The sequence below is a fragment of the Helianthus annuus genome, chromosome 6 (assembly GCF_002127325.2).
Source record: "Helianthus annuus cultivar XRQ/B chromosome 6, HanXRQr2.0-SUNRISE, whole genome shotgun sequence".
In the NCBI taxonomy this organism is placed as follows: Eukaryota; Viridiplantae; Streptophyta; class Magnoliopsida; order Asterales; family Asteraceae; genus Helianthus; species Helianthus annuus.
Window position 1 is genome coordinate 18959752 of NC_035438.2, and position 6000 is coordinate 18965751.

Genomic DNA, 6000 nt, shown 5'->3' on the forward strand with positions numbered 1-6000 from the left:
GGTTTCGACGAACCTGTCAAACAGAGAAAAATAGACGCGTTGCGGCGAACCTTTGAAACAGGAAAAAATAGACAAAAAAACGTTGAATCCCAAACGCACGTTGCGGTGTAAAAATAGAAAAGAATAACTAAGTCGATTTAAGACCACGCGCGCTGCAATGAACCTGTCAAATAAGGGAAAATAGACGCGTTGTGACGGACCTGTCAAACATGAAAAAAACAGACGAAAAACGTTGAACCTCACATGCATGTTGCGGCGTGTTCACTCTTAAAATTAGAACAAAACGTAAAACGAAAAATTTGCAAAAGATGAAAAATATGGGGGACCAAAGTTGAAAATAAAAATGTGTTGGGGGTTAAATTGCAAAACATTGAAAAGTTTGGGGTAAAAGAAAAAAAAACAGGTTAAAATGCTAAAAAATGAAAACCTTTAAGTTAGAAGTGAGAAGTCAAATTTTTTTTTTTTTTTGAAAAACTTCCTATACTTGAAGTACAATCCTATGAAGCACCAAGATGTTTATAATTTATAATCTATATCTCTAATAAAGCAAACCCTTGGGGGACACATGTCACCCTATGGTTTAGGCAAAATAAGCATCCACCGAGGCATATCTCATTGGAAGGACATGTGGCATAGCTCTAAATGTCCGATTGAAATTGGCTTCTCACGTAAGCTATACTCTCTCTCTCATTCTCTCAAATCTATCAATAAATCAGACGACTTCCTCTTTCGATATCTCTTATTCCCTTTTCGCAGAAACCCTAAATCGGAGCTCTGAGATCGACGAAGTGTTGCGAGTCGCCGGGAGGAGATGCTCTTCATGGTGGTCGTCTACTCCGGCTTCATCCGCCATCATCTCTCGCAATTCAATCACCGGATGCGGCGTCGTTTCAACGTCCGATGATTCCAGATCCGTTTCCGATTCAAATCCATCTTACCTCAATTCCATGTTTCTTCAACATATCAGATGTCACTTTCTTTAACGCTTTTAATTATGTAGTAATTAGATATTGATTCATTTGAATTCATTTGCTGTTTATGGACTTGTGTAGATGCGTGTTGCGAATTTGGATTTTGTTGACAGTTAATTGATATTTACACGGTTCTAGAAAGTGTTATTTGTTCACCTGGTAATTAGTTTTAGATAATTTAGCTGTAGATGTTGATGATTTAGATTCCTTTGCGTTTCGAATTCTATACCGATGGATTATTGCGATTTTTTCAAGTATATTTTCTGTGTGGGGATTGTTTTTGATTTTGTATTTGTGTTATTGGATATTTTAGACATAGGCTTGCTTGAATACATATGCTTCAGATCATTAATGATGACTGATATTTGTTTGTTTCTCTATTTTTAAAGTTTTGAGTGCCCTATGAAGATGTAAAAAGGTTAAAAGAAGTTGATACGTGTCAAACATTTCTTTTGTTTTGCTATTTATATTTCTTTGTGACTTTTGTGTTTATATCCAAGGTCACTAAGCCTTCTTGTTTCTTTTATTTAATAAACATTTATATTATTATTACCAGATTTTATATGTTAACACACTAATAGTTTGTAAAATAAAAGATAGTGGATACAAAAAATTGTTTGCGGTTGCTCTATCAGACCCGACCCATTTTGAACTTTGGCTTAAAGCAGTAACGAACAAACAGGGGCGTCTAGATGATGGTGGGGCTGCAACAGTGAGAGCTATAATGCATTGGCAGTACCAAACCATTTCCAGAGGACACAACTCGATACTACACAATCTCAATGCACTTCTTGGCCCTAAAACAGAGGATTATATATCATTTTATGGCATCTGGATGTATGGCAGACTTGGTGATGATGGTCCCATTGTTAAAAGTCAGGTAATGAAATGTTTGTGTTGTTGGGTAATTAATTTATGAAGTGAGAATGAAATGATAATATCTTCTGTTTTATTATTTTTTCATGCAGGTGTGTGTGCATAGTAAAGTATCACGTTAATTGGATCATCCAACATAAATGACAGGAGTTTGCTTGGGCATAGGGATTCTGAGGTGCAATTTTAGATTTACATTTTACAGTCATAGTGGTTTTTTTTAACAATTCAAAATAAACAATGTTATATTGAAGAAAAAAACTCTTTTTGCTAAGACAAATTTTTGCATCAGATTGGGGTTCTTATCGACAATAGAGAATTTACCGAATCAACGATGAATGGAGAATGTTGGAGTGCCGGGAAATTCGCTAGAGTCTCCGGCTTTCTCTATGGTCTGAACATCTTGATCTTCACGGTGAAGAGGTTAGTGCCATTTTACCTACTTAAAAAAGGTAATAAACACCTTTTTTCCATCAAGCCTCTTCATTTTGTTTCATTTTGTTAAGTTTGATAGCTTAGTTACAGTAGGTTATTTTCATGTATTTTTATGATGTTCAGATTTTCTAATAAGCTACTGTTGACAACAACCATCTAACATTGTTTTGATGTCAACCGACTTAAAGTTGAATGTTACAATTAATCTTGATGTCAAAGAATCAGATTTCAATTCTTCGCTTGAGATTTCACCACATGGTGGGAAGGGAAATGTGATGCGCAGGCTCATTGGTGGTTTTCATGGAAAGATGCCAGCTGGCGGAATATTATTAGCTACAGAACGCAAAGGAACAAATGAAAGGTATAATCACAGTGATGTCTTATATCATGTTAAACAACTGGACCTCTTATGTAGAAATGTGAAAAGTACAAGTGCTTCACAATTCACTTGATTGCAATTATATTCAGTAACTTTTGAAGGTAATCCACTGAAGTGTCCGATTGTCTTTGCAGATCCAGAAGCAACCTGGTCACGTCTGAAAACGATGAACTCAATGTTAATGCAGGTGAAAAGAGGGCACACACGCTAAAAGTTAGATCCGATGAAATTTGTGAAACAGGTTGTTTATTTACTTTTTGGCATTTCTTTCGGGCACATTTTAAACGCTTTTGCGAATAATCCGGCAATGCTAATGCTTCTTGACAACGGACATCAGATGGAGCAATTGAGATGTGTTTTAAGTAACGGTGTTCTTCGGGTTATTTTTTCGGGTTTCGAGTTTTTCCGGTCCGGTTGTTCGGGTTTTTGGTTAGGAAAAAATGACCCGATAACCAACCCATTTAAAGTTCGGGTTGTTTGGGTATGGGTTGTTCGGGTTAGTTCGGGTTGGGTTGTTCGGTTTTCGAGTTTAGATGTAAATTGAAAAAAAAGAATGTTTTTTAGAAAATATCATCATATATATATATCATGTTGTTAAAAAATATCATCACATATTCAAACATCATTTAACAATATGGTATGATAATATTCAAAAATCTCAAAACTTAATGTTTCAAATACAAAACACTCCAAATCAGATCGCATCTATAAAAAAAGCAACTAATGTTCTGGTTTTTATTCGGGTTTCAAGTTTCGGGTTATTCGGGTCGGGTTGTTCGGGTTTTTGTGGGTAAAGAAATATCATCACATATTCAAACATTAATAAATGGTTTATTACCATTAAGGGCAAAGAAGGATTGGAGTTTGTGGGTATACGAATGTAAAGTTTTTACGTGTGAGTAATGATAGTTTATAGATATTTTTTTGGACTACAACCTCCTTTTTTTTTTCCAGGTTGAGCATGCTCAATATTTGACCCTTGGAAGTCTAGCCATGTTTGGTCAAGAAGGAATTGTAATGGATTTGTTCGAAATATTCTTAGAAATTAGATTTGGTTTGCTTATGATTTGACTTTTTTTCTCAAAAATGTGATTAATTTGGAAATGTAGTTGTCTTACAACAATTAGAAACCGGTTTTTACTCATGAGTGAATGTATAATTCCAAATTATATGTAAGTTTTATTTTAGTCGTTAAATAATTCTTAAATTATCAATACTGACTATTTATATGTGTCGGGCTTTGGATGACAAGATGCTACCATATTGTGATAATATCATGCCACTTCTTCCTAAGGATCTTTCTAGCGGTGACCTGTATCCGTTTGTTAAGCTACCAATTTTTTTCATTCTTTCCTGGGGTGTTCTTATAGAATGGTGATAAATCGGAGCCCAGTTGATGTAAAATCCAAAATTGTATGTCAGGATATGTATTTTCAATCATTAAAATTCGTTACACTTTTATTAATTTTATTGTTTTTGTTGTTCAGGCCGTGTCTTTTTAGATAGTAATAAATTTGAAAAAAATAATAAGTTTTTGGTCGACGGTAACTGTTCGAAGAAATTTCCTAAGAAGTTCTGTAGACAAAGATGAGAAGGTAACGAGTAAAACAACAAATGTAGTCTACAACCAAGTTTTTTCCGGCATTTGAATAGTTTTCTGTATTTTTCTTCCAATGTATGTATTTGTACAGAATATTTCATTTCAAAGTAAATAATATGGTTTTGGTTGAAGCCCGCATATTACGCGGGCATTAACCTAGTATGGTAATATATCATTTATAAGCTCATGTAGTATTCTTACTAATATAATAAACAAAACCTTTGGTGAGACACGTGGCACATTCTCAAGCCATCTATTTTGTGGATTTCCCGCTCATTTTCTCGGATACCATTTTTGTTCCTGAATCGGGTTTTCTTGACCCATTTTGAGCCAAAATAGATTAAACCCACAATACAAAACAGATCCGCTTTCCACTTAACCTGTTTCTTTCCAAAACCCTGATGGCGATCAAAGGAGACTCGTCGCCTCTAATCTGCGATCAACCACATATCTGATTATACACCTTATTTTCTGTTGCAGATGCTTAGATTCACTTCAAATTCAAGTGAGTTGTTCATATCATTCATCGATCACATGAATTGTTTCTGATTGTACGTCGATTTGTGTTTCCGTGTGTTTCTGATGGTTTAAATGTTTGAAATCAACATTGTGCAGTTTAGGTTTTAGTATTTTGTTTATAATTCACATGATGTGAATATTTTGGTAGCTTGATTGGTAGTATTTGGAGTTTGATTAGTGAGATTAAGAGATAAGTACAATTAATAGTCAGGGTTAGTAGTTAGGGTTTGATAAGTAGGGTTGATAGTTTGTTTGTTTTGAGTGGAGAGAAAGAGATACGATGGTGGTGCCCGGAATCGTGTGGAGTGGTTATCGGTCGTGGTTTTCTCAATGATGCGTTTATTCAGTGATGCGTTTTTCCGATCATGTTCAATGAAACGTGTGGAGTTCACAATTATCCGACTGATTTTGTTCAAAGATGCGTTTTCCTGGTCGTGGTTTTCTCAGATGTGCATTCCCCTACTCGTCTGAATCACTCCTTACACATGTTTGTCGGAGTAAACTGCGCTAACAACTCAACATTAGAATAAGGTATGAGTTATCTACTTGTGCCAGTACCGTATCTCTAAGTAGGATGTATTTATACAAATGATTTTGTTAATTAATAAATTTGTATTTGGTTAGCATGGAGAAATAAATTAGTTATAAGTTGCAGGTTAATGTTTCGCATTTGGCTAGAGAGGATAGAAGGAGATATAATGTTTTGTTTTTTAATTATATATTATTTTTTATTAACAAGGGTAAATTAGTCTTTTCACATGAAACTAACAATACAAATGGATGGGGTTAACGGAGGTGGACTCAAATAGTTACGAAATTTAAACCAAAGAGCTGTTTTCGCAATTTTTAAACTAATGGACTGAAATAATGATTTTTAACAAACCACAGGGACGAAAACGTAATTAACTCACAAAGTAAATTATAAATACAAATTACGTCTGCCTACAACTTCGTAATCCATGATTAAGTTTAGGAAAAGTTTATAGCTCTTCTTGTAGCGAAACCATTTAACATGTCATACTTTTTGTAAAGGGGACTCGATTTACTAAGGGAAATGTTTTGACAATTCGAAAGATATGCATCTTCAAATGGACTCGACTATCTTTAAATTGTATTTCCACTTTGTCAATTTATGTAACATGACACTTTGTTTATATTCTTTTAATACACTTAATATTTATCTAAATAATTTTCTCCAACCCGGGAAGCAGTCCCGGGTGATA

At 34.5% G+C, this 6000-nt stretch overlaps 1 long non-coding RNA gene across 3 annotated transcripts; it reads left to right on the top strand.

The window, feature by feature from the left end:
* Positions 1 to 657: 657 nt before the first annotated feature.
* On the top strand, positions 658 to 4144 carry LOC110863820. 3 transcript variants are annotated; one of them, XR_004860221.1, is made up of 5 exons: positions 658 to 1851; positions 1940 to 2022; positions 2137 to 2640; positions 2793 to 2899; positions 3613 to 4144. It is a non-coding gene; the product is annotated as an uncharacterized LOC110863820 (long non-coding RNA). The 3 variants fall into 3 exon arrangements; XR_004860222.1 differs by lacking the exon at positions 3613 to 4144 and having other exon boundaries at positions 659 to 1851; positions 2137 to 2267; positions 2499 to 2640; positions 2793 to 3606; XR_002549391.2 differs by lacking the exon at positions 3613 to 4144 and having other exon boundaries at positions 2793 to 3606.
* Positions 4145 to 6000: the final 1856 nt, after the last annotated feature.